The sequence below is a fragment of the Oryctolagus cuniculus genome, chromosome 1 (genome assembly GCF_964237555.1).
Source record: "Oryctolagus cuniculus chromosome 1, mOryCun1.1, whole genome shotgun sequence".
NCBI lineage: Eukaryota > Metazoa > Chordata > Mammalia > Lagomorpha > Leporidae > Oryctolagus > Oryctolagus cuniculus.
Window position 1 is genome coordinate 90,078,996 of NC_091432.1, and position 27,453 is coordinate 90,106,448.

Here is a 27,453-nt window from a genome sequence, read left to right on the forward strand (position 1 = left end):
TCAGGGGCAGGATCAGCTCCTGCAGCTTGTTAGTCAAATTGGTGAGGCAGCTGTGTGGAAGTTGTCCACTCTCTCTCAGCACCATATGGTGGGAGATCAGATGCATAGAATTAGTCTTAGCAGTTCCAGTAATTTAGTCTAGTCTTGGTTGCTCCCCACACTTTACAAATCAGGGTAGGGCTGTGGGATAACTTCAACCCACAGATGGCATTATATGAAGCTCACATTTCCAGGAATTTCAAGGACTCAATCAGGCCTGTAGAGGAATCTTCACCTGAGTCCAATATCTCTAAGCTGCTGGCTGATGCCTGTAAACAACTCCTGCCGGTAGCTGTCATGCAAGCCCAGACTTCCAGCAGTCAGAGTATGAGTTGTACTCTGGAAGGTTATTTCTATACCTCATGAGAAAGGAGATAAAATACAACTGGGGAAAGACTCCTTTATTTAACAAACAGTCTCTGCATTACAACGTCTCCTTAATTTTTGTGACATTTTTGAATTACTTCTGAGTCCAGTGCACAACAGATGGCAACCCAGAAAACTCAGCAAGAGCAATTACACTAAGAAATGCACCTTGCATAATATCTTTCCAAGGTAAAAGATGTTTGAAGGAGCAGGTATTTTTAGTGCAGCAGTGAAGATGCTGTTGGGATGTTGCATCCCATCTTTAGTGCCTAGGTCCACGTCTTGGCTCCACTCCTGACTCTAGCTCCCTGGTAACGCTTACCCTGGGAATCATCAGGTGATGGCTCAAGTAGTTGAGTCTCCGCCATCCAGGTGGGAGACCCAGATTGAGTTCCCAGCTCCCACATGGCCCAGCCATGGCTGTTGCTGGCATTTGGGCAGTGAACCAGAAGATGGGAGATCTGTCTTTCTGCCTTTCAAATACAACGAAAATGAAAAGACATTTGGAAGGAAACCAGAATATTAAACATTTTAAAAACAAGATCATTAAATATACTATTTGTGTTTGGCTTCTCTGATTCCTCAGGTGCCTTTAAAAAAAATAGAAAGAGGTGGAACATATGTTCCATGTGCCTATCAATCAATTAAATTAATGTTTGCTGCTTCAGTTTGATCTTAGTGTTATTCTGTTTATATAAATTGGAAATCATGAATTGTAAAAATTATGTTGGCCATCTGGAATATTTTGTGCTTAATCTTTATGACATCTGTTTATTTCCAACACTTGGATGGAGGAGTATGAAAGAGAGAAGTCATTTATTAAAACCCTTAAGGTTATGTTTAATTTATTTTTGTCAGAAATCATTAAGATATACACAAACTGTATGTATGTTTACATATACTTCTTGAAGTAATGAAATATGGTAAAATACAATATACACAATTTTAGTATTTTTTTTCCCTAATTTCTACTGTCATCTTGAGAAATAACAGTCTTGATGGCATGTACATCTTTAGGAAACTGGTAAAAAAATTTTCTCTTTCAACATTTTGTCATCAGGTGTTGTCACCATAACCACCGTCAACAACAAAACATAGTAATAAATCCCTGAGCAATCTATACCCACTGTATAATTGATTTAAATGCTGCAGTTCTGTATTTCTGTCACTTAGGAGATCTCAATAAAGCAGCAGCTAGTTGGAAAACAAGCATTTGGGTCTTAATTATTCTCGTTACCTTGCTTGACATCAAACATAGGCTCTGAATCAAGACTTTCTCATTAATTTTAGAGGCTTTAATAAGAGAATACCAGCCTGCTCCAAAGACTGTCTTTAAATTCTCATATGGAAAAAACAAACAAAACCCAATGATGGAGAAGAAGTGATACCAGCCTTCATCCTCCCACAAAGAAAACTAACCTAATACAGACAGACAGCTGTCCACCAACCAGAATAGCCCTTTGCAACCTTTGAAGAGTTCACTACAACACAGTGGAGCAAGAACCTGACTATCCACAGAAAGAGTCACTGATAAATTATACAGACATACCTGGGATGGCAGGAGACAGGAACAAACAAGAAACGCAAACCTATTGCTATCAGCCGTGCGGCAGGAACTAGCGTGCTGCTCCAAGGGCAATGGTGTCCTCTGCCGCTGACTTCACCCACAGCCGTTCACCAGAGGGAGAAACGCGGCCTCACATTCCACCCCCGAAAACGCAGTGGCTGTTGGGCCACTGGAACTTCCAGCCACCACCTCCCCGACCCAGCGGGCGCCCCAGGCCTCGGGAGCAGAGGCCCCTCCGCCAGGCCAGGGCCAGCCAGCACTGCAGGCCCCGGCTCTGGGGCCACTGTCCGCCTAGCAAAGCCTTGGGCTCCAGAGCCGTCTCCTCTCAAGCCAGCTTACCAGGCAGGCCCACACCCAGCTCACCACCACCAAGAGCTTACCTGGGAACCAGGACCGCAGCCTCTGTAGCTATGCGCATGTCCACTGCGGAAGTCAGGAGTCCAGAAGCCACCGTGCTGCTCCTCTTAACTGTGCTGCCTCCAGGCTTCGAAACCGCCAACCCCAGCGCAGCTGCCTCACACGGAGGCCTGGGCACCAAGCTCTCTCTGCAAGTGCCTGATGCTCTAGGCACCACCACTCAACCGCATCAGGTAGCTCGGCTGCACTTGGACCCAGAGCCACCATAGCTCGGTGTGTGCGCTGGGTTTCTGAGTTCTGCAGGAGCACGCACACCTGGCAGACCCTTAACCGAGTCAGCCCCGGGGAATCCTGAGCATGGGCACCGGAGTCCTTCTCGTCCTGGTCCTTAGGTCCATAATGCTGCTGAGTGTGCCCATATTTCAGGCCTGAGCCACAGGGCCTGTGAGCAGGTCTGTGAGTCGGAGCCGGTGCTGAGAAGGGTGGGCTCACAGGTAAAAGGGAGGACATAGTTAAGTTCAGAATAATCTCTTACTGTGACTATGGCATGTAAAGCACACACAGCTTTAAAGCTGAAAAGGTAACATTAGTGAAAGGAACAAAAATATTAACTTACACACAGTAAGTGCACAAATTGTAACGTCCGAAAACATGCTTATGTAGATGGAAAAAAATGTAGTTTTATTGTCATCAAAGCTAAATTGCTTTCAGCTTAGAGAAGCTTGCTATAATAGGGTTTATATTAGCTTCATATAACACAAAGCAAAACATAATAGATACATAAAAGATAACCATAAAAGGAATCAAAGAATAATACTTCAAGAAAACATTTAATCAGGAAAATGAGGTAGCGGGAGATGAAGGAGTAAATAATCTATAATACAACCAAAATCCAATTTTTTAAAAATGGCAGTAGTTGATGCTGTGGCATAGCAGGTAAAGCTGCTGCCTGCAGTGCTGACACCCCATATGGGTGCCAGTTCAAGTCCTGGCTGCTCCACCTCCAATGCAGCTTTCTGCTGTGGGCCTGGGAAAGTAGTAGAAGATGGCCCAAGTCTTTGGGCCTCCTGGGCCCCCGTGGGAGACCTTGAAGAAACTTCAGGGTCCTGGCTTCTGATAGGCCCAGCTTTGGTCGTTTCAGCCATTTGGGGAATGAGCCAGAAGATGGAAGACTCACTCTCTCTCTCTCTCTCTGCCTCTCTGTGACTCTCTGCCTTTCAAATAAATGAATAAATCATTTTAAAAATAAAAAAAAAATGGCAGTACATCCTTACCTATCAATGATTAGCTTGAATGTAAATAGATTGAATTTTCCAATCAAAAGACAAAGAGTAGATGAATGGATTAAGAAAAAGAAAGCTGACTTAAGGACATATATAAATTGAAAGTGAAGGGTTAGGAAGGTGTTGATGCTGTGGCACAGCGAGTTAAAGCCCCGGCTTGAAGTGCCAGTATTTCATATGGGCTCAGGTTCTAGTCCCAGCTGCTCCTCTTCTGATCCAGCTCTCTGCTATGGCCTGGGAAAGCAGTGGAAGATGGCTCAAGTCCTTAAGCCCCTGCACCCACCTGGGAGAACAGGAGAAAGTTCCTGGTCCAGCTATTGTGGCTATTTTAGGAGTGAACCAGAAAATGGAAGAACGCTCTCCTTCCCTACTTCTCTCTGTAATTCTTTCAAAGAAGTAAAAATAAATCTTTTTTAAAAAGACAATGAATCAATAGAGAAAGATGATTTTGGCAAATGGAGACCAAAAGAGAGCAGGGGTAGCTACATATATATCAGAGAAAATAACATTCCAGTCAATAACATATTTATATATATATATATATATAGAGAGAGAGAGAGAGAGAGCACCTACATATGTAAAGCAAATATTAATAGCTGTGATGAGAGAGTTAGACTGTAATGCAATAATAGTAGGGGACTTCAATACACTACTTTCAACAATACACAGGTCAACTGGACAGAAAATCAATAAGGAAATTCAGTTGTAAACTACACTGTGAACCAAATGAACCTAACAGACATATGTGAAATAGTATACCCAACAGCAACAGAATGCATTATTTTCAAGTACAGGAAGAAGGTTCTCCTGGACAAAACATATGTTAGCCCAGAACACAAGTCCTAACAAATTAAATAAGAATATAACCACATCAAGCATTTTTATCACCAAAAGGTATAAAACTGGAGATCAAGAACAAATAATTTTGGAAAATTTACAGTAAATGGAAATTAAACATCATGCTCCTGAAGGGTCAAAGAAGAAATTAAAGGTGATACTTAAAAATATCATGAGACAAGGACAGGCGTTTGTCCTATTGATTACAATGCTGACTGGGACAACCACATGTCGCATCACAGTACTTGAGTTCTATTCCCAGAGGAGACACCAGATACCAGCTTCCTGCTTGTGTAGACATTGGGGAGTAGTGGTGATTGTTCAAGTATCTGGATTCCTATGGCCCACTTAGGGGACCTGGATCACATTTCTGACTCTTGACCAGAACTCCACTCACATTGTTCTGAGCATTTGGGAGCTGAGCTGGCAGATGGGAACTTTGTGTCTCCTTCTGTCTGCCTTAACTAAACATTTGCACAGAAAAAAAGAGCAAGTTTGTCTTTTTCCCTTTTGGTCTCTCTGCTTCTCAAAGATAAATATAAATAAGTATCTTAAGACAAACAAAACAGCACATGTAACAAATGAAAATGTTATATGAAAATGTATTGGGTACAACAAAAGCAACTCTAAGAGGGAGGTTTATATCCCAAACAAAATACTAACAAACTGAATTCCACAGCACATTTAAAAGGATCAGTCACTACAACCAAGGAGGTTATTCTAAGTATGAAAGAATGGTTCAGAATATACAAATCTGCAAATGTGATAAATGGTGCTACAGAATGAGGGACAAAACCTTATTATTGTCTCAATAGATGCAGAAAAAGCTGTGACAAATTAAACATCCTTTCATGATTTAAAAAAAAAAAAAACCTTCAGCAATTTAAGCTAGAAATAGTATACCTTAATGCAATAAAGGCCACATATGAAAAACCCACAGCTAACACCAGATTCAATAGTGAAAAGTGGAAGAAAACTTTTTCTGTAAGATCAGGAGCAAGTTATTAATGTTTCTTCTTACCACTTCTAATTAACACGTTACCTGGAGTCCTGGTCGGGACAGCTAGGCAAGAAAAAGAAATAAAAGGTACCCAAATTTTCTAGAAAGGAAGAAATTCAATTCTGTCATTATAGATGACATGATTTTATAAACCCTAAAGATTTCACCAAAAATGCATTAAATGTAATACTCAGCAAAATTGCAGGGTACAAAATCCAGTATTATTTCTGGATACAATAGTGAGCTGTGCAAGAAAGAACCAAAAATTCCTGTTTTAAATTGCAATGAAAAAATTTAGTAATTAATTAAACCAACACTTTGAAGGTCTGCAATAATAAATAGTATTTTTTTTCTCACAAGTACACAGTGTTTTTCTAATAACAATAATAATATGTTCCCAAAAGGAAGGGCCTCTTACACAATGAGAATGTCTGTTAAAATGACTACTACAGGGGCTGGTGCTATGGCATAGTTAGTAGAGCCTCTGTCTGCAGTGCCACCATCCCATATGGGCATCAGTTGTAGTCCAGGATGTTCCATTTCTTATCCAGCTCCCTGTTGCTTTGCCTGGGAAAGCAGCAGAGGATGGCCAAAGTACTTGCGCCCCTGCACCCACCTGGGAGACCCAAATGAGGCTCCTGGCTCCTGGCTTCAGCCAGGCCCAGCCCTGGTCCTTCAAGGAGTGAACCAGAGGATGAAAGATCTCTCTCTGTCTCTCCATCTCTCTCCTACTGTAACTTTGCCTTTCAAATAAATAAAAATAAGCTTAAGAAAAATGACTACTACTAACAGGAAGAAAGGTAAGTGTTGTGAAGGAAGAAGAGAAAAGGAGACAATTGACCATAGTTAGTAGGAATGTAAATTACTGCAACCATTGTGGAAAATTATATTGAGTTTTCTCAAAATATTAGAAATATAACTAATATGTGATCCAGCAGTTTATCTACCAGGTATATATCCAAAGTTATGAAATCAGTACATCTAAAAGATACCTGCACTCCTAAGTTCATTGCAGTATTCTTTTTTTAAAAGATTTATTTATTTGAAAGTCGAAGTTACACAGAGAGAGAAGGAGAGGGAGAAAGAGAGAAAGAGAGAGAAGTCTTCCATCCACTGGTTCACTTACCAGATGGCTGCAATGGCCAGAGCTGTGTTGATCCAAAGCCAGGAGCCAGGAGCTCCCCCTGAGTCTAACATATGGGTACAGGGGCCTAAGGACTTGGGACATCTTCTACTGTTTTCCCAGGCCATAGCAAAGAGCTGGATCAGAAGTGGAGCAGCCAGGACCTGAACCGGCGCCCATATGGGATACTGACACTGCAGGCTGCAGCTTTACCCGCTACATCACAGTGCTGGCCCCCATTGCAGTATTATTCAGAATAGCCATGACAAGGATTCAACTTAACTGTCCATCAACAGCTATGAGTGGATAAAAAATATGGAATTTGTACACAATGAAATATTATTAATCTTTTTTACAAAATGATAATTTCCTATCATTTATGACAATGTGGATGGACATGAGGTTATAACACTAAGTGAAATAATCCAGGTACAGAAAGACACATAGTGCATGATCTCACATGTGGAAACTGAAGAAACTGCTTTCTTAGAAACATTGAATAATGGTGGTTACCACAAGCTAGAAGCTGTGGGTTGGAAAGATATCAGCCAAAAGATACAAAATTTCAATGAGACAGAAGAAATAACTTCAAGAAACCTATTGCACATCTTTGTGACAATATTGTCTACTGAAGAATTGCTAAGAGGGGAGACTTTTTAAGCGTGTGCGCCACAAAACAATGCTAAATATGTGAGCTCAGCCATATGTAATTATGTTGATTTAAACATTTCTATATATAAACATACAAAAACAGCATGTTGTATAATAAAAATATTTACATTTCTGTTCATTAAAATTACAATATGTATAATGGAAATCAAAAATAGAGCTAGCCTAAAGCACAGTCTATGTATTGGTGTTTAGTTCTTTTAATGATAAATTATTATTGCACTTGCAGATTAAAATATTTAGGCTAGAATTTAACTCCTTGTTTGGAAATAAACTTCATGAATGAAAAGAGTAATTGTACTGAATTAGAATTTGTATGACTGGCAAAGCATTAAAAAAAAAAAAAAAAAAAAAAAAAAAAAGCTTTGGTTGTCACCAAATCCCAAAGAAAAGCTCTATCCAATGTTTCTGCCTCACCATGAACTAATTAAGCTGAATAGCAACTCCTTCTCAAGATAACCTGGGGGTGAGGCACAGTGGGTTGAAGCCCTGTACTGAAGCACAGGCATCCCATGTGGGCGCCGGTTTGAGTCCCAGCTGCTCCACTTCCCATCCAGCTCTCTGCTATGGCCTGGGAAAGCAGTAGAAGATGGCCCAAGTCCTTGGGCCCCTGCACCCATGTGGGTGACTCAGAAGAAGCTCTTGGCTTCGGATTGGTGTAGTTTCAGCCGTTGCAGCCAGATGGGCGAATGAACCAGCAGATGGAAGACCTCTGTGTCTCTACCTCTCTCTGTAACTGTCTTTCAAATGAATAAAATAAATCTTAAAAAAAAAGATAACTGCATCCACTGATAGACCTTGAATAATCTGCTGTTGTTCTTTTGGTTTGCACTAGGATGCCAAAGAAAAATCCCTGCGCTTTCTGTCTGTCTTTGTGGCAGCCCAGATTGAATTGGGGAATACATTTGTAGCCTAGGAATGTTGCGTGGAGAGTGTTGATGTAATCTTTTTTTTTTTTTTTTCTTCAGTAACAAAGTTGGCAATTTGGATCTATCACTGCTCATCATAACTGGCTGCTGCTTGTCATCCACACAACACCAGGATTTACAGGAAGTGGGACTGATGTTATCTTGAGCTCCTCACTTATTTTGACCATGATTTACTTCAAGTGGAGGCATTGTTTTTAAGGCAAAAAACATTGTCATGTAGGTTGTCTAAAAATAAAATGCATTTAAATTCAAAAAAAAAAAAAAAAGATAACCTGGGGTCATAAAATTCAAACCAGAGAAAGAAGTTAACATCACTTAAGTGTTATTCTAGTTTCTCATTGACATTTATATTGTTTAGATTTATCAGGTTCTTGGCTATGGACTCTATACTCATACCTAGGTACATGACTATGGTGCCTCCAGAAATTTTTATTCTACCTAAATTTTCTCCTGATATTTATTCTCAAACTAATATGCCTAAGTCTGAACTTAATTGAATCCTAATCTTGCTTTGCTTCAGCATCACAAAAAAAAAAAAAAAAAAAAAAAAAAAAAAACTCAAGTCGCACCATAAGCCTTCATTAGGCATGTGGAGAAGATTTGAGCATCTTTTGATTCTGAGGTCTCCAAGACTCAGTGAAAGAAATGTAAACCTCAAGTTAGGAAGCAAGTGTCCCCCCACCCATGGATAAATTTGAATAAGCATTAGAAAGAGGGAGGTTATATTTAGTACCTTTTGTGTAAATGTAGCTAAGTTTTCTTTTGTGACCAGATCCCCTACAATGCAAAACAGACCATCACATAATCCTACTTATTAGAAAAGAGTCTTTTGTATTCAGAATCTTCATACAAACAGTCTATTTTGTGAGATAACTTCTAGGTCTGTGAGTTCTTTTTCCCTGCCCCTGATTTTAACTCTTTCATGATGTTAATTCATGATAATTGACTTGAAAAATGAAGACCTTTTAAGGCTTTATTGAAGTTTATTACACCAATTATTCTGAAATTTAACTAGAGTTTTCAATAATTTCAATGAAAAATGTAGAATAATAAGATATATTATGCTTAATAAAGAGTGAGAGAACTTTTATTCCTAAAGTTTATTATTTTTGACCACTATTTTATTCACTCATGATGGTCATGCAATTAGACACAGACTCTTCAATTGTAATAATTTATATGAACATAAGACATTAGTTGAATCTCCTTGAATTTCAAAATCTCTACCTGTACAAGGGACTTGATCCATATTGTATGGATCTGACTCTTCCCCTTCTTGTCTTAGGGTTTTTCTCAACTTAATTATAAAATATTTAATAGTATTCCAAGTTGAATAGCTTTTGGAGTTTCATGGCAACTAGCAATGCCAACAGCAAAAATGACAGTTTGCTGTTGTTGAATGAACCAACAAGTGAATGATTACTTAAATAAAGGAATATATGGTGGAATTGAATCAATACTTATGATATGGGATTAATAAAAAAAAAAAGATATGGGGTTAATCAAGGAGATAGAATCAGGTTCATGAGCTGGGCACCACACTCTCCTGCCCCCTGTATGATCTCACCTATATTCACCCACCTGTCAATCAGACTATGTAACCACTCCCCATTTTGAAGTGGTTAAGAGTCTAGAGTGACCTGGACCGCTTGGCCACTTTGCTTGCCTGCCCCTCTCGCCTCTCTCCAGCTCACGTACCCTCTCACAGGCTCTGGCCTGCTCCCTGGAGAAGGCTGGTATGGAACTCCCCATTTACTCTTTACTCTCTCTGACCCACTCTCCTTAATAAAGCCCTCATATTCCTGTGTATTTCCCTCACTTTCCAAATAAATCCTGAATTTTACCATGCCTGCTGTCTCTTTTGGGCTGGTGCTTAGAATTCTCATCTAAGTAAACAGCAATAACTCGAAATGTTACATTTTGGTTTATGTTCTCCTATAACACATACACTAATAAGTGTTTCTGGAGGTTGTTGAGAAAGGAAAGGTTACATTAAGGAAATATACTAAATATCAGAATACAAATATGTGTTATAAATAGAATTCAATAATTAAATTTCTTTACTAAGATAAATTATCACAAAAGAACAGTCTCAAAAGACATCAAAATATATGTTTATTATGTATAATATATTATATATAAATATAAGGAAACGTCTTTACATATTTAAAAATTTTACTGAATGAAAACTGCGAGCTTTCAGGGAGCATATTGACTGCTGACTAGAATTTTTTATTTTCTAGGATCTGACTGGTGCTTTACTCCTTAAAGTATGGTACTTAGGTAGCCTCAGTGATTGTATCAGCTGGAGCTTCTTAGGAATTCAGGAGTTTAGGCTCCAATCAACATCTACAAACCCAGAACTTGTGTTTTAAGTAGATACCCTATTATTATTATGTTTTGAAATTTGAGAAGACAGGATGTAGTGGAGATATGTCATTATCCAACCACAATTTATTAAATCCAACTACTGAGTTAAGTTTCTTCATCCAAAAATATATTCATATGACAAATTTTAGCTTTCCACGGAGAAGATTCTTTGAAGACAGCAAATGGGTTTTTATGTGCTATGCAGTTGCTTTTTTATCATTAATAATAGTCTTTTCGTTGTGTCCATCTGTTTGCTGTGAATGTTTCACAAGAAAGTTTCCTGTGCCTCCATATCTTTGTGAAATGTAACAATTCAATTACTAAGTGTGCTAAATTTCAGAAAAATCCATAGGCTAGCATTGCTCTAAACCTGCATCAGAAGCAAATGCTTAAGTACATACTCCTAAGTCATATGCTACATGAAATGAATCAGAATTTAGAAGTGAATTTCTAGCATCTACGTTTTGAATAAGCCCTGCTTTGTAAAGATGGTGAAACCTTGAACTATTTCCTTAGTGAACTCATCAAAATGCAGATGGTATTCTCAGTTCTTCTTTAACTTAGAATGCCATATTTTAATTTTAAATACCTGTATGACAGTTACTAGATGACATTAGGGAAATACTCCTAACATCTCCCTGGTCCAGGAACATCTGAGGGTGTGAGCATCTTTGCTTTATTTTTATATTTTCCATTTTTTTCTTATGTGTGGAATTAAAAGCTAGACTTAACACTTAAATCTATGTACATAAACAATGAATGGATGCATATATGAAACCTAAATGAATTATACCAGCATTGTGTATTAACAAAATTACCTGGATAATTATTCTTTATTCTGTATCATTCTTATTTGCATAGACTCATGTTGATGGGATGGTTTCTACTTCATTTTTATTATCTAATTTATATTTATTATTTAACAAACATTTAGGATTCCTAATAATGATATTGATGTGCCATGTGCTATTAAAATGTCATAGAAAACCAAGTTTTCAAGACTTTAATCTTCAGAGGGGAGCAAATTCATTTTGTATCAGTCATACCAAGTGATTTAATGGCTTTGGAGCAATGGTCAAAAGTGATCAAATGGATAAATAGTAGTGGTTGTATTTAATATTCTTTAGTAGGGAAAATCATTTACCTTAATAAAGTTACTGAAAAAATAAACAAATATGTTGATATACTCCATTGCATGATATTTATGTCTAACAAGACTTCTATGGATATTTTATAAAAATTATAGTGTTTTAGAAATTTCAAGTAATATTGCAAATAAAAATAAGTAAGTGTTATGTAATTGTCTGACCATACTCTATCATGTCACTATTAAAAACAAACCAAAACACAATAATTTAAAAACAATAAGATTTTCTAACATCTTCCTTAAATCAGAGTCTGCACTATAGAAAAATGAATGATGGTAGGAGTCAATGAGATGTTAAAGAAACCAAAGTCAACGAAGAATCATTTGCTGTTTTGAAGCTCAAGATACCAATTAGCATTATGGTAAGAACATTTCTCCTTTCCTGAAAATTATTGGAACTTAGATTCTCTATCTAATGTCATTCACATGCATATTAGTAGACTTGAAAATCAGAGTCAATTGAAGAAAGAAATAGCAGCTTAATTGCAAAGCTTTCCATCACAAACATGCATCCTAATATCGGATCATCAAAATAGTACTAAAATTCTCCCTTGCTGAACCTCAATTTGTGTTTCAAATAAAAACCTAATTTGTAGTATTTGTCTCCATGTTGATGGTTTTAGAATAAATGTATTATGAGTTTCTCACTATTGTTACTGTTTCAATATGAAGAGCAATAAAAGGCATTATATAAAGCCATGTTAAAAAATAGTCAACAAGTTGGAAACTTCTCAAATGCAACTATTTTTAACTATTCTTTTTAAAAAATTTAATTGCTTTCACATTGAAAAATTCATGAGTAATAAATTTTCTAGGATCATCTATAGGAAGTTGGGTCTTATGATTCACGTTTTTCCACAGAAGTGCAAAATGAGAGATGTAGCAGTAATTTTAAATGTCAATAACTAAATGAGAATAATGATGACAAATACATGTTAGAATAATTAAGCAACCTGGATTGTGAAAGAGAATGAATATAGAACAGTGTGTGCTTTGACTCATATAAAGATGTGATGCTTTTAATGTGAAAAGAATACTAAAGGCCAAAATACCAAAGAATGTAATTTTTATGGATTTTTAAATAATATTTTTAAAAAGCATCTAAATTTGGAAGAGGATGCTCTTGGTCACCAAACCTCCAATCTGCATGATCTCACAGTGTCTACCTGGAGAACTGCAGGTATTAGAGGACACCGAGCCAATCACATTGCTTGCTTAGTGTGTGTGTGTGTGTGTGTGTGTGTGTGTGTTTAGATATGGGGGTGGGGTGAGGAGGAATTCAAATATCTGATGTCAGAGATGTCATGTGTTATAAAAGTGCTGGGAGGCTAAAAGGCCCAGGCTCTTGTCTCTGACTCATGAAAGAATCTGAATAAGAGATGTAAAAGTTAATAGACAAATGGGTTTATTAGTAAAGCAAAAATATACTGTCAGAGGAAAGGCAGGTATTTTCTAGAGTAAGTTGCAGTCTGCAAGGTCTGAGGTCATTTTTTTACATGATGTGGAGGGATAAGTTGTGGTGCTTTGTGTGTCAGGGAGAAATGGGGATCTCCAGGAATATGTTAACTGCCCAGTTTCTGATATCTTTAGGAATTCTTGGATTGCATGATAGGAGTGGAAATGTAAGCCATGGTAATTGTGTTATAATCACATTAAAATTGGCAGTGGGTCATTGCTGGGATGTAGTTAGCAGCCATGATGGACATTTTCGTAGGGTGTTGTTTCTGGACCATACTTTGCTGTAATAGTGATTTTAGGGTTTAAGTCATGAAAGAAGTTTTCAGAGGGAGACCTGGGGAAGATATTCCCTCCAGTTCTTTCTATAATCCCTGCTTTCTTATCTGTAACAAAATTATAGTAAAAGAAGATGAATATGAGTTATAGTTGGTTTTTCTTTCTGTATCTTCAGAGGCTATTCTAAAATACACAATTAAATATTCAAATAGTAAAGAAAGTGTGGGCATTTAGTGCAGCAATTAAGAAAATATTCAGGACACCTGCAACCCGGATCAGAGTACCTGACTTCAAGTTCTTGCTCTGCTTCTGTTTCCAGACTCCTATCCATCTGTACCCTCTGAGACAGCAGTAATGTCCAAGTGGTTGGTCCCTGTCACCAATGTGGAAAACCTTGAATGAGTTCCAACTTTGTGGCATCAGCCTGGTCCAGCTATGACCCCTGGGGCCATCTGGGAAGTGAACCAGCTGATGGGGAATCTCTTAATGTCTGTCTGTCTTTCTTTTGGTCTTTGTTTCTGCCTTTCAAATAAGTAAATTTTTAAAAATAGCTGAATAGTTTTCTTTGAGAAACAAAACAACTAATCAAGTAATTTCTCATTGTCATTCCATTTATAATGGTTTTACCAGTGTGTTCACAGTAACTGAGTTCTAACTACTCCATTCTAACGCACTTCATTCTTCATATTGTAATTTGCCTTCCCTATTAAAATCACATATTTTGCTAATTTCACTCAGGCTCTCTAGTCTAGTCATATAAAAATACATGAAAAGTTCACCAATTTTGATTTCCAGAAATGTAGGTCATGTTGGCCCACGATCCTGTGGATTTACATTTATTATTCCTCAGGCCTGAAACAAACCAAGCAAATGAAGAAAATAGATGTGGAAGTCAAAATAATTAAGATTAGTATTTATTTAAAAGTTTACAAGTCAAGTCATTACTTTCCTTTTTAAGATTTCTTTATCCATTTGAAAAAAGTTACACACACTCACACACAGAGTGAGAGAGAAACAGGAAGAGAGAGTAATAGAGAGAGAAAGAGAGTAAGATAGTAAGAGAGAGAATGAGAGAGAATGATTCCATCCGCTGGTTCACTCCCCAGATGGTTACAAGGGCCAGAAAGGGGTTAGGCCCAAACCAGAAGCCAAGAGCTTCATCCAGATCTCCCATGTGAGTGGCAGGGGCCAAAACACTTGTGCCATCTTCTGCTGCCTTTCTCAGGATGTTAGCCAGGAGCTGGATTAGAAGTGGGACATCCAGGATATGAACTGGTGCCCATGCTAGTATCACAGACAGTGGTTTCACCTGTTGCGTCATAGTGCCTGCCTCTCCAAGGTGTTACTCTTGACTTCAGTTTTGAAATAATAAAGATGGCCACAAATGCTCAGTTCATATTTTGGTGTTGAGAATAAACTGCCACCCTGCATGAGAATGAGGTGGTGGCTTGCAGCCTGGCCATCTTACACCCTAGGATCTGAGGCTTTGCTTGTATGCAGGCTAGAACAAGGAGAGAAGCTTGCACTGCAATCTCTATGTTTTACTTAAAACAGAGGGAAACAGCAACATGGTGATGTCTGAGAAAGTCAAACAACGGATTTTTTTTTCCTCCAGCAGAGGAAATAGAATTTGAACTTCAAGGAAATAAATATGCTACTTCATGGAGAAAAATGTTTCTTTTTTTTTCTTAGCAGTTTCATTCAGAGAAATGATAGAATAAAAATGATTTTTTAACATAGTGACAATGACCTGTGCTCTGTATGAAAGAAATTTTTTCTCATTAAGATGCAATTTATTTTCACAGCCTTATGTCTTTTATACTTCAGTAGTTTATCTATCTATCTATCTATCTATCTGCCTGCCTACCTATCTACCTAGATTGGATATACTGTCATTCTTCTCTTCAATATTAGTTATATATATATATATAGTCATACCATCTTAGATTTCTCTCCTCTGGTTTCTCATCTGCCTGTGGGAAGAAAGAAAATGAAGAAGGGAAAACAGTAAGCAAGGAAGAATGGAGGCTTGAAAGAACAAAAAAAACAAAAAGAAAGAAAGGCGGAAGGAATTACATTTATGATTCCAAACTGATAATAATTCGCATCAGTATCCAAAACTTCTGGAGAATCTGCATGATTATTTTCTCATTAGAACACATATAATATAGCTTGTAAAATATTAGATTTCAAATACATTTTCACTTTTTCCCTGGTAATAATTTCTTGTTATTTATTTTGAGAAGTGTTAAATGTATGCATAAAATGACTTTTATTATTTATTGTATTAAAATACAGGGAATATTTTAATTACTATAATGTATCAATCCTGTGTTAGCTCTCAGAGTTACTTAATCATAATATATTCAAAGGACTAAAATTATCTTTTGAGATTTCAACACCCTAATCTCTAGAGAACAAAATGAATGGTTATAATAGACCGCAATTCTGATGCTCAACATATGGCCAGTTGAAACAGACATTAATATAGTTTGGCTTTTTTCTGTAATTACAAAAAATAGAAATGATTAGAAATTTACTAATCAGTTATAAGAAGAACATCTTCATTAATTTCCTTTCTCTTGTTAATAAATTCTATGGCTAAAATAATCTGAAAATGGACAGGCTTAATCTGCTTTTCCAGTTCAAGTCCAATCATTTTACCTAATGTTAAGAATCCCATATGAATTACCAGTGAAAATAACTTGTATTCTTACTTCATTTTTGCTTGGAGTATATAAGCTGATGGCTCAGCAAAACTAAAACTGTGGTTGTAAAATAAACAAATAGAAGCCATTTCTTTCTTAGCTAATATACTGACAAAAGTGTTGTGCATCACATAATAAACAGTTTTCCATGAGTATTATAGAAAATTCTTAGCATATAGCTTGCTTGTGATTATAAATGCACCAGGAGGCCTTGGATGGCAGGTAATTCACAAATACAATATCTTGTACTAATTGAACTTGGATGAAATAGAAAACCAGTTATCAGAAGTGATTTTACATTCTGCTAGCTTTCTGGATCCAAAATAGTTCTTATCCCAAGGGGGAAATATCATGGCAGCCTTAAACTAACAAGATCTATATTACTTGGTGTCTCATGAGAAAGAGAGGGATCTAACATCACAGAATTCTGTTTTCAAGTAAAAATACCTGGATGAAAGGCATAACTAGAAACAAAAGAAGCTTCAATGGCAAGGATGAATAGGATTCCATGTTTTCTTTTGATTATAAATTCTTATTTTTAAGCCTATTTATATAACTGTATTGACACTTGCCACCATCTGCCCCCTCCTTTTTAGCCTTGAACATCCTTTCCATGATAAGTCTTTTAAATAGAGAAAAAAATACCCCTTGACTTTCTTGAGCAATATACAATATTGACTTTGAATTCCCTTTTTAAATATTGCTCACCAAAATAAAGTTCTTAAATCTTTTGCTAAAAACTCTAAAAAGAACATTCACAAATGGTTGAGAATGAATTCATTAAAGAACTTGCATATTTTGTAGAATTAAAAACAACCATTTTTTACAAAAAGCAGGAAATAATGATGAAGGTAATTGCTAATTATATTCTCATCTTAAATCAAGACTGTTTTCTGATGAAGATGGCCAATAACTCATTTTCTCTTTCTTGTTTATGAAAAGAATTAAATAGCTACTCTAATCTTTTGAATAATATTTTTAAAGACATAAAACCTGGAAAATTTGCTTCATTTAAAAAAAGGAGATATGGAAATTGAATTTTGCATCTGTTCCAGTCTGTAAACAACTTTTTTTTTAACCTTGTATTCAGTGCAATTAGCTATTTTAAAAATAATGAACATACCAGGGAATTTGAAAATTCTTGTGCAAAATGGAGTTTATTTTGGTACAAAAATTTGAAAACCAGGGCCAGCACTGTGACATAGTAGGTTAATCCTCTGCCTGAGGCACCAGCATCCCATATGGGTAGACGTTCAAGTCCTGGCTACTCCACTTCCCATCCATCTCCCTGATGATAGCCTGGGAAAAGCAGCAGAGGATGACACAAGTACTTGGGCCACTGCACCCAAATGGGGACCCAGAGGAAACTCATGGCTTCTGGCTTCTGATTGGCCCAGCTCTGGCCTTTGAGGCCCTTTGGGGAGTGAACCAGCAGATGAAAGAGCTCTCTCTCTCTCTCTTTCTTTGTCTATAGCTCTGCCTTTCAAATAAACAAGTAAAAATTTTTTTAAAATTGAAATGCATGTGTCTTCTTTTCATATGAATTTTAATGAACTTTTTGAAGATCCTTCATCAGTTCAATAAAAGTGAAATTTACCTTCTCCAAGTATCCCATTGTGGTTTCAAAGATAGACTTTTTGAATTAAAAATGTTCCAAGGTTAACAACACACTAACTTATTTTTGGTCACCTGTATAGCTAGATGTATCAAGTCTTCAGTTGCATATGGATGTGATAGACTTAAGGAAATAAACCCTATCTTCCCATGAAAACCATAGGAAACAAAAGAAAGTATCTCATAATAACGTGCTCTCCACCAAATTTGTGAAGTTGTATAGCAAATAAGCTTCATGAATAACTAAAACATTCTAAGATTCTTTAGTTCCGGCCTTCTCAAACTGTGATTACCCCTAAAGCCCACTGCATAAATACACTGCATACCTAAAAGGGTAACGTAAGTAACAGCAAAAACAGCTCTTTTCAGTCCCTGCAGTATATAGGTAGATTTTAGCATTTCTTACAACCTAACAATTTGAGAGTAAGGAAAAACAATAATTGAAGAAAACAATAATGGAAGAATAACCAATAATTGTAGGAAACTTGGATTCTGGTCATTTCATTTAATAATCAGTCTTATAATTTGGAGAAGTTACATAACTTCTTCCAGTCTTGGTTACTGTCTTAGAAAATTTAATGCTTGACTAAATTCATTGAGAATCCTTATGCATGCTTATGAAATCATTCAGATAATTTTACATAATTATTAGAAGTATATTGCAAAAACAAATATTCTCCAAGTCTTAAGAATGCTAAATATTTGTTTAAAATTCAAATTCCTTTAATTAAATAAATGTAGTATCAGTATATATGATTGGATAGCTGAGTTGCTACTATTCTTTTTTTTTTTTTTTTTTTTTTTTTTTGACAGGTAAAGTTATAGACAGTGAGAGAGAGACAGAGAGAAAGGTCTTCCTTCCATTGATTCACTCCCCAAATGGCCTCCACGGCTGGCGCTGCACCAATCCAAAGCCAGGAACCAGATGCTTCTTCCTGGTCTCTCATGTGGGTGCAAGGGCCCAAGCACTTGGGCCATCCTCTGCTACCCTCCTGGGCCACAGCAGAGAGCTGGACTGGAAGAGGAGCAACTGAGACTAGAACCTGGCACTCATATGGAATGCCGGCGCTACAGGCAGAGGATTAACCAAGTGAGCCACGGCGCCGGCCCAAATATTTTTTTAATCATAAAAATGTGAAAATATTTTTGTTCTAATATCCTCTCTGAGTATATATACTCTGACATATTGCTAGGTTTATTAACCTCAGGATTAAAAAGAAAATAAAACTCAGCCGACTGCATCTACTAGGCCAAACCTCAGGTTTTAAATGTTTGAGTAAATGTTATTACAGATTTTTCATGAAAGGACTTTCTTTCTACAGATGGAAACTGGCAGGTCTTTCCTAGGCTCAGGTCAAGGTTAGTGTGTCAGGCAGTATAACAAACTATCCAAAGATATGTCCCAAGGAGTTTTAAAGAATAAAAACAAATTTGCCCTTTAATTGTGAAGTGACACACTAAGAATTAGCCTTGACTCTTGTTTATTTTTTAAAACAATTTATTTATTTATTTATTGAAAGGAAGAGTTATGGAGAGGGAAGTAGAGACAGAGAGAGCTTCAATCTTTTGGTTCACTCTCCAAATGGCTCACTGATCTGGGCTGGCCCAGGCTGAAGCCAGGAGCCAGGAGCTTCTTCCTGATCTCCCACGTGGGTGGCAGGGGTGCAAGCACCTGGAGCACTCTGCTCCTTTCCCAGGCACATTAGCAGGGAGCTGGATCACAAGTGGAACAGTTGGGACTTCTACCAACACCCAAATGGGATGCAGGCACTGCAGGCTCAGGCTTTAACCCAATGTGACACAGCACCTGCCCTAACTCTTGGATGTTTAGAGAAGCATGGAAGGAGGAGGGTCTATTAAAAAAATACTAAAAATGAAACTAAAGGTTATTTTGTGATAGAGTTAGGAACCAAAGAGTATAACCTTACTTCAGGGTAAAAATGCTTCAATATGTGGGAAGGGATTGTTAAAATCAGTGAATTTTGATGTGAAATAAGAAATTAAAAGGGATTGCTGAGTTTAATGGTATGGATTGCTGATGGTGACATATTAAAGAGAAGCTTAGTGAAAAAACTAGGGAAGGGACTAATTAGAATAAGACAAGAAGGTCAGTAAAATGAACAGAAGTTATACTTTCAAGAATTTTTTTAGTCTATTTGGAAAGATGTGTACATATTTTTTCTTCATCACACTTAAGACACTCTGGTTCTTTCTTTTAATCTTCAAAAATATTTTAAAAGAATCCAATCTATCAAACTTTTCCTTCAGCTCTTGTGCTATTGGTTTCATTTCTACAATTATTGGCTAATCAAAAGTCACAAAGATTTAAAAGTGTTTATTAAACACCAGCTTCCTAGTTTTAGCTCTTATATTTAGATCTACAATCCATTTCAATTTAACTTTTGAATATGAGGTGTAGTAGGCATCCCATCTCATTGTTTTCCATTTTAATATCTATTTGTCTATAACCATTAGCTGAAATACTATTCTTTCTGCCATTGAACTACTTGCAATGTACTAAATGTAGTAAATGTCAATTGACCATAAACAGAATGATTTATTTCTGGACTCTCAATTCTATTTCATTGATCTCTATGTGTATATGTACTGCAGTTTCATAATATCTTGATTACTGTAGCTTTGTAGTAAATATCAAAATTAAGATATATAATACATCTAACTTTATTTATCAACATACTGTTAGCTGTTCTACATTTCCATATTTATTTATGGGCAACTTGACAATCTCAGTTAAAAAAAAGTTTTATTTAAGGATTGCATTGAATCTGTACCTAGATTTAGTGAATGTTATCATATTAATTAAAAATTCTAAATCATAGCCATTGAATATCTAACAGTTTAAATTTTTGTATTTCTGTCAACAAATTTTTTTTGTTTCTAAGTAAAACAATTAATATCTTAAGTATTTTAGACAGTAGATATTGTTTAAGCAATAGGAAATTATGTCATGTAGTTCTGGTTCAGGGAGTCTGAGATTAGGCTGTCAGCATAGTTGGTGCTGGTGAAGTCCACTTCCTGATTGTTGATGGCTATTGCCTTATTGTTTCCTCCCACAGTAAAGAGCACAGTCAGAGATTCTGTGCCTCCAGCTCTTTTTATGATCTACTTTTTTATAACCCAATGCATAAGAACTCCACCCTTAATTATCTCCCAAAGGACTTACTTCCAAATATGGTCACATTGGAGATTAGATTTATATGAATTTAAGAAGAACATCCACATTTGGTCCCCAGTATTGGGTTAAGCTTATAAGGATGTAATTTAGACTTTTTGTGTACTGTAAATATCATTGGTTCATTGTTTTCTAATTTCATTCTTTGTCATTCAAAGTGGCAGTGTATATAAATACAATCGATTATTGTGTTTTGCTCTGGAGTTCTATAACCTTGCTTAATTTATTTCTCAGAGTTTGTGTATTTGTGTTTATCCTTAGTATTTTTTATATATGACTATATTTTCCACACATAGGGATAGATTTTCATGTTGCTTATCATTTGGGTATCTACATCTTGATTGATTATTTTTGTGTGCTGTAGTAGAACGTAAAATGGAAGTAATGATAGCAGTCATCTTCATTTTTTTCCTGATCTTAGAGGGGAAGCTTTCACTTTTTCATTATTAATAATGATGTTAATTGTTGAATTTTTTTAGACATTTTTTGTTCACTGGAGGAAACTATTTTCTATTCCTAGTTTCTCACCTATATTTTTTAAGAATGAAAAAATGTTGAATTTTTTTGAAAACTTTTATTTAATAATTATAAATTTTGAAAGTACAACTTTTGTATTATAGTGGTTTTTCCCCCTATAATCTCCCTCCCACCACAAAACATCCATTCTCCTACTCCCTCTCCCATCCCATTTTTCATTAAGATTCGTTTATAATTATCTTTATATACAGAAGATCAACTTAGTATATACTAAGTAAAAGTTTCAACAGATTGCACCCACACAGACACAAAGTATAAAGTACTCTTTGAATACTAGTTATACCATTAATTCACATAGTACAACACATTAAGGACAGAGAGCCTACATGGGGAGTAAGTGCACAGTGATTCCTGTTGTTGATTGAACAATTGATATTCTTATTTATGGTATCAGTAATCACCTGAGACACTTGTCATGAGTTGCCAAGGCTATGGAAGCCCCTTGAGTTCACAAACTCCGATCTTATTTAGATAAGATCATAGTCAAAGCAGAAGTTCTCTCCTCCCTTCAGAGAAAGGTACCTCCTTCTTTGGTGGTCCGTTCTTTCCACTGGGATCTCACTCACAGAGATCTAATGAAGGGCCTGAGTATTTACATTTTGAAAAAGTGCCTCCATTCGGGGAGGCAGGCCGGACTCCCTGTAAAAGCAGTGTCACTCAGGGGAAACCGAAACTTACAACAGAGCAGCTCCTTAGCGTTCTCCTTATAAGCAAATCCCCTGGGTCTGAACCAATCAGGAACAACCAGGAATACCAGAGGTGACCCTAGCCAATCCACTGTTACCCCCCACCCCTCGATGATGTAACCCTGCTTTAAAAGAGGCTCTGGAGCACGGCTCAGGGTCTTCCTCTGCCCTCCGCTGTGCGATTGGTTGGACGGGGTCCCTGCCATGGCTTATACTCCCAAAATAAACCTTGCTTTTGCATTTCAGTGTTTTCAAGTCTCTGGCACCATTTGGGGATCCAACAATCTGGGCACAACACCTTCATTTAGGTCATTTTTTTTGCCACGATGTGTTGAATTTTATCACATGCTTTCAGTCTGTCAATTGATTTAATAATATGAATTTGTCTTTTTGGGGCTTTTTAATATTGGGTATCGCGGATGACATTGATTTATATATGTTAAATAAACTTTGCTTTTCTAGAATATATCTCACTTAGTCATGATGTATAATCTTTTTTGTGTTTTGTGAAATTTCATCTATATACAAAATGCAAATTGTTTTTAGTTTTTTTTTAATATTTATTTATTTATCTGAAAGGCAGAGTCACAGAGAGGCAGAGGCAGAGAAAGAGAGAAAGAGAGAGGGAGGTGTTCCATACACTGGTTCACTCTCCAAATGGCTTCAATGGCCAGAGCTGAGCTGATATGAAGCCGGGAGCCTGGGCCTTCCTCGGGGTCTCCCACAGGGGTATAGGGACCCAAGGACTTGGGTCATCTTCTACTGCCCTCCCAGGCCATAACAAAGAGCCAGATCAGAATTGGAGCTGCCAGGACTCAAACTGGCACCCATATAAGATGCTGGCTCTACAGGTGGAGGCTTTACCTACTATACCACTCTGCTGGTCCGTTTAGTTTCCTTATGATATCCTCTGGTTATGGAATTAGAGCATTAATGTCCTCATAAAATGGGTTGTTGTGTACTCTATTATTTTTGGGAAGAATTTGATGGATTAGAACTAATGTTCACTCTCCTATTACTCCTTATTTGTGTCTCTAAAATGTGTCTATCTCTTTTATGGTGTACGTAGTTGGATTGTTTTTTGTATTCTTTTATGATAATTTCTGCTATTTGATTATAATATTTAATCAATTTGTGTTTAATCACTGAATAAGTAATTTTATAGTATGATTTTCTACTTGTTTTATATGTATTTTATTTCCTTTGTGTTTCTTTGTTTCTCTATTATAGCTCCATTTTACATTAAATACTCTCTAGTGTGTGATTATAGTCATTTTTTCTTCTATTACTATATTTTTTGAATTTTTTGAAACTGGTTGCCTGGGAGATTATAATTAACTTTTTAACATAAGCACTCTAACTCGATAATTTCAATAATATACAAAATATTAATCTAGTATAGCTTTTTCTAAACCCTTTCCTTGGTGTTATTATTGTCATAAGGATTTTGAAACTTTCCCCTATGGAAAGAGTTAGGAGATTACAGAAGGAACTTGTATATTGATTAGGCTTAGGGATACCTAGTGTGAATCTGACAATTTATTATTTTTTTAAGAAACACTGTTTTTTTTAATGACAACAGATGGTAAATGTATATAAATCACAGGCTATATTAGAATAAATACAAAAATTCATCCAGATAACAGTCAGAAAATCTTCACTTACAAAAATAAATCTTATCCAAGTTGTTAAAGAACTCAAGCCCCCCCCCCCCATTAGCATAATTAAACATGGCCTGAATTGTAGTGCATCTATATTCTCCTGCTAGTCAGGGCACTACTCAACACAATAGCATATTCAATGACAACAGTCATTTAAAGATTCTACCACTTTTAGCATTGACGTCAAGAGACATCTTGTAACAGGTTCACTATGTAAAACTCAAATGAGAATGTGTGAACATTTGCAAATTGTAAGGTGCTGTGCAGATGTTGTTAGCTATTGCTATTCTTACTGTTCGGCTCACTGAACATGAGAGAAAGGAAGACTAGTCTGGATCAATGACAAATATGACTTACAGAACATCTTAAAAGGAGTGTAGCTATTACTTTCAAGTACACATAGCAACAACACAGGCAAGCAAAGTGTGGCCCAGAGTGATGTTGAAGAAGTCCAGGCTGTTTTAAGGAATACATAAAAGTGGAAGACATTCATTGATTATGTGCAGTATTTACAGTTAGAATCCCAAGGTCTCTGTAAGGTGTACCCAAAGAAAGGTTAAGGCTGCAAGGACATGAAACATAGGATTTAAATCCTGCTCCTATGTGTCTAGCATGTATTTCTTGTCTCCAGACAGGCTTATGCTTATTGTGTAATTTATGCCCAAGTGAAGCTGTAGACCATTGTTAGGCCCATTTGATGTGATTCAACTGTGGTAAAGAATTTGTCACTTGTTAGGTCAGTGGCAGATTTTCCTGCTGTCAAGCCCTTTGTGTTGCTCACCAAAGTAGTATCTCCATTAATTCAGACTTTGCTCCCTCCATGTTTAAGATAAACAACTCTTTTAAAGGTTGATTTATTTATTTGGAAGTCAGAGCTGCAGAGAGAGGGAGAGAGAGAGATCTTTGCTGGTTCATTCCCCAGATGACTGCAATGGCCAGGGGGGCTGGGTCAGACCAAAACCAGGAACCAGGAGCTTCATCCTGGTCTCCCACGTGGGTGCAGGGCTCCGAGGACCTCACCATCATTTACTGCTTTCCCCAGGCCATTAGCGGCATCTGATTGGAGGTAGAGCAGCAAAGACAAGAACTGGCGCCCATATGGGTTGCTGGCATCAAAAGCAGTTGCTTTACCCTCCATGCCATAATGCCAGCTCCTAAGATAATTTTTTTGACTGGCAGAGTGGACAGTGAGAGAGAGAGACAGAGAGAAAGGTCTTCCTTTTTCCGTTGGTTCACCCTCTAATGGCTGCTGCGGCCAGCGCACTGCAGCCGGCGCGCTGCGGCTGGTGCACCGCACTGATCCGAAGCCAGGAGCCAGGTGCTTCTCCTGGTCTCCCATGGGGTGCAGGGCCCAAGCACTTGGGCCATCCTCCTCTGCACTCCCAGGCCACAGCAGAGAGCTGGACTGGAAGAGGGGCAAACGGGACAGAATCCAGCGCTCCGACCTGGACTAGAACCCGGTGTGCCAGCACTGCAGGCGGAGAATTAGCCTAGTGAGCCGCGGCGCCAGCCCTAAGTTAATTTTTAGAAGAGTTGATTTGAAGTGCATACTAGTAACTTGACAAAATCTGTTCTGCTTTTTCCCAAGAGGAAAGAAAGGGTCACCTTAAAAATAAATTATTTTCAGAGACCTTGGGAACCTAACTGATAATTTCATCAGTCAAGAAAAGTGGTAAGCAGCACTATAGTTTTACATATGATTATCTTGTAAATTGTCTTAGCATGGCTCAACATTTTCTAGTCTGACCACCTGTGAGACATTAGCTGAAATCTGCAAATTTCATCACCATTATTTATATGTTGATGAATTTTTAAAAGTAATATTACCTTATAGTGATTTTCAGGAAATTTATGGTGACATAACTCCATTAATTTTCATTTTAAAGTTTCTACACAACAATCTTCTGTACCTTGATACAAACTCTCTAGTTTGTGGTTGTTATTATGAATTTAGTCCTTACTGAAGCTCCATTCAAATCAAAATCACCAGGGGATAGCTGCTAGGCATAGAAATGATTTATTTTTCCATTGTTTATATCAGAGATCCTTCAGGGACTGTCTTCTTTCACACAATTAGTTTCTAGCCTCACTTTCTTCCCATTTAGAGAGCATCAGGATTGGTGGGAGTAAGGTACCCAGGAAGGCATCCCTCTCCTCTCCAAACTTAGGTTGTAAAAATGGAGGAAACACTGTATGGAAATCAGATGACATGGAGTCTATGTCCTGGTTCTGCCTGCTTCCTAAACATGGTTTCTCTGATGACCTCATTTATTCAAAAAAATAAGGAGATTCAGTTCAATGGTTTTGCATTTGCATTCCCCATCAATTTTAGTATTCAGTGTTTCATTCAGTACACATGACCAACTGAATCAAAAATTTTCAAGTTTTTCTAAGTCCAATATTTTCTTGAATGGATTATATAACTTCATTCAGTCCTATAAGGGCAGATATATAGCCTTAGGAGCTAGTAAGATTTTAAATTCTTCAAATTGCTAGGAAAGATAAAGTTCTGGGATGAATATTATGTTAGGCTAAGATGGATGTTTCTTTCCTTATTCTTGGAGTTAATCAATATTTTATTAAATTATTATGAGTATAATTTAATTTATAATACTGGAAGTTAAGATGTCTCATGTTCATTTAGTTGTTTACATCAAATTGCAACTCTGTAAACTCAGTCACTCACTCCTCCATAATCACATAGGAATGTCTCAGATTTTTGTGTTCTGCAAATCTGGAGTAGACGCCAGACCCCAAGTTAATCTTTGATGTTTGTCTTGCAGTTCAGGATTGTCATCTGTGGGCAACCTCAAAGTTTCCTTCTCAGGTTTCTATTCACCTGATCCTGATTTAGCACTAGACAAGCATTGTTCCACCCAGGATTCATTTCATATCACAATGGAAAAGGAATATAAGAAGCGAGGGCAATTGTATGATACGGCATGGACCTGCTCCCATATACACTTGATGATGCATACTATATGATCTGACTCAACTCATAGGATGAAATTTCTACCTTCTCAGCAGTTTCCCTCTGTGCTATATATTGTGTTCATTTACCGGCTGTTAACATTTGCTATGCTGTATTATTTGCCAGGTGAGACACAACCTCCTTTTTCCTGGAGAGTAATTCATTATTATACATTATATTCTAGTCTACTTTCTGGCCCAGTGGAGCTGGCCATTAATAATTTTGAACAATTTCTCACAGTCAAATCAAATCAATCATTAGGAGAGGATTACAAAAGAAGTAATGGCAGGAAATCTATTCAAGAAGAATTTCCTGCTTCCACTTATGCTTTCACTGTTGTCTCTTGTTTTTCAGCCCAACATCTCAGAATTTCCTTCCTGAAACTATAGCACACAGGAGGGGAGAAGAGAGACATTACGTATTCCCTGAGCATCAGGAGAATAAAACTGAAGGGTGATTCAAAAGGGAAAACTGAGTATAATTTCTCATTGTTAAGATGATGAGTTTAGTATTTTACATTATTTCAGGGAGTACTCAGGAGATGATTTGAGACCAACCAAGATTTTCTAAGATAAATTTCATTTCTCTTTTTAATAAATGCAAGATTCCCCTTCAGAATATAGCTATATTTTAGTTGCCACCTTTATTTTGTGTCAGAATGA

The 27,453-nt window shown here is 37.0% G+C and overlaps 2 long non-coding RNA genes and 1 other non-coding gene across 3 annotated transcripts in view; all 3 read left to right on the forward strand.

The window, feature by feature from the left end:
- Window positions 1-2,141: 2,141 nt before the first annotated feature.
- On the forward strand, window positions 2,142-8,441 carry LOC138847131 (uncharacterized). Its single transcript, XR_011384754.1, has 2 exons — window positions 2,142-2,562; window positions 8,210-8,441. It is a non-coding gene; the product is annotated as an uncharacterized lncRNA (long non-coding RNA).
- Window positions 8,021-8,148, forward strand: LOC127485173 (small nucleolar RNA SNORA31). The gene has a single exon (XR_007912340.1). It is a non-coding gene; the product is annotated as a small nucleolar RNA SNORA31 (small nucleolar RNA).
- Window positions 8,442-11,822: 3,381 nt separating the features above from the next.
- Window positions 11,823-27,453, forward strand: part of LOC127492006 (uncharacterized) — a 195,088-nt gene continuing 179,457 nt past the window's right edge. Inside the window, exon 1 of the long non-coding RNA XR_011384768.1 lies at window positions 11,823-12,049. This is a non-coding gene — a long non-coding RNA (uncharacterized lncRNA). The remainder of the gene's footprint in view (window positions 12,050-27,453) is intronic.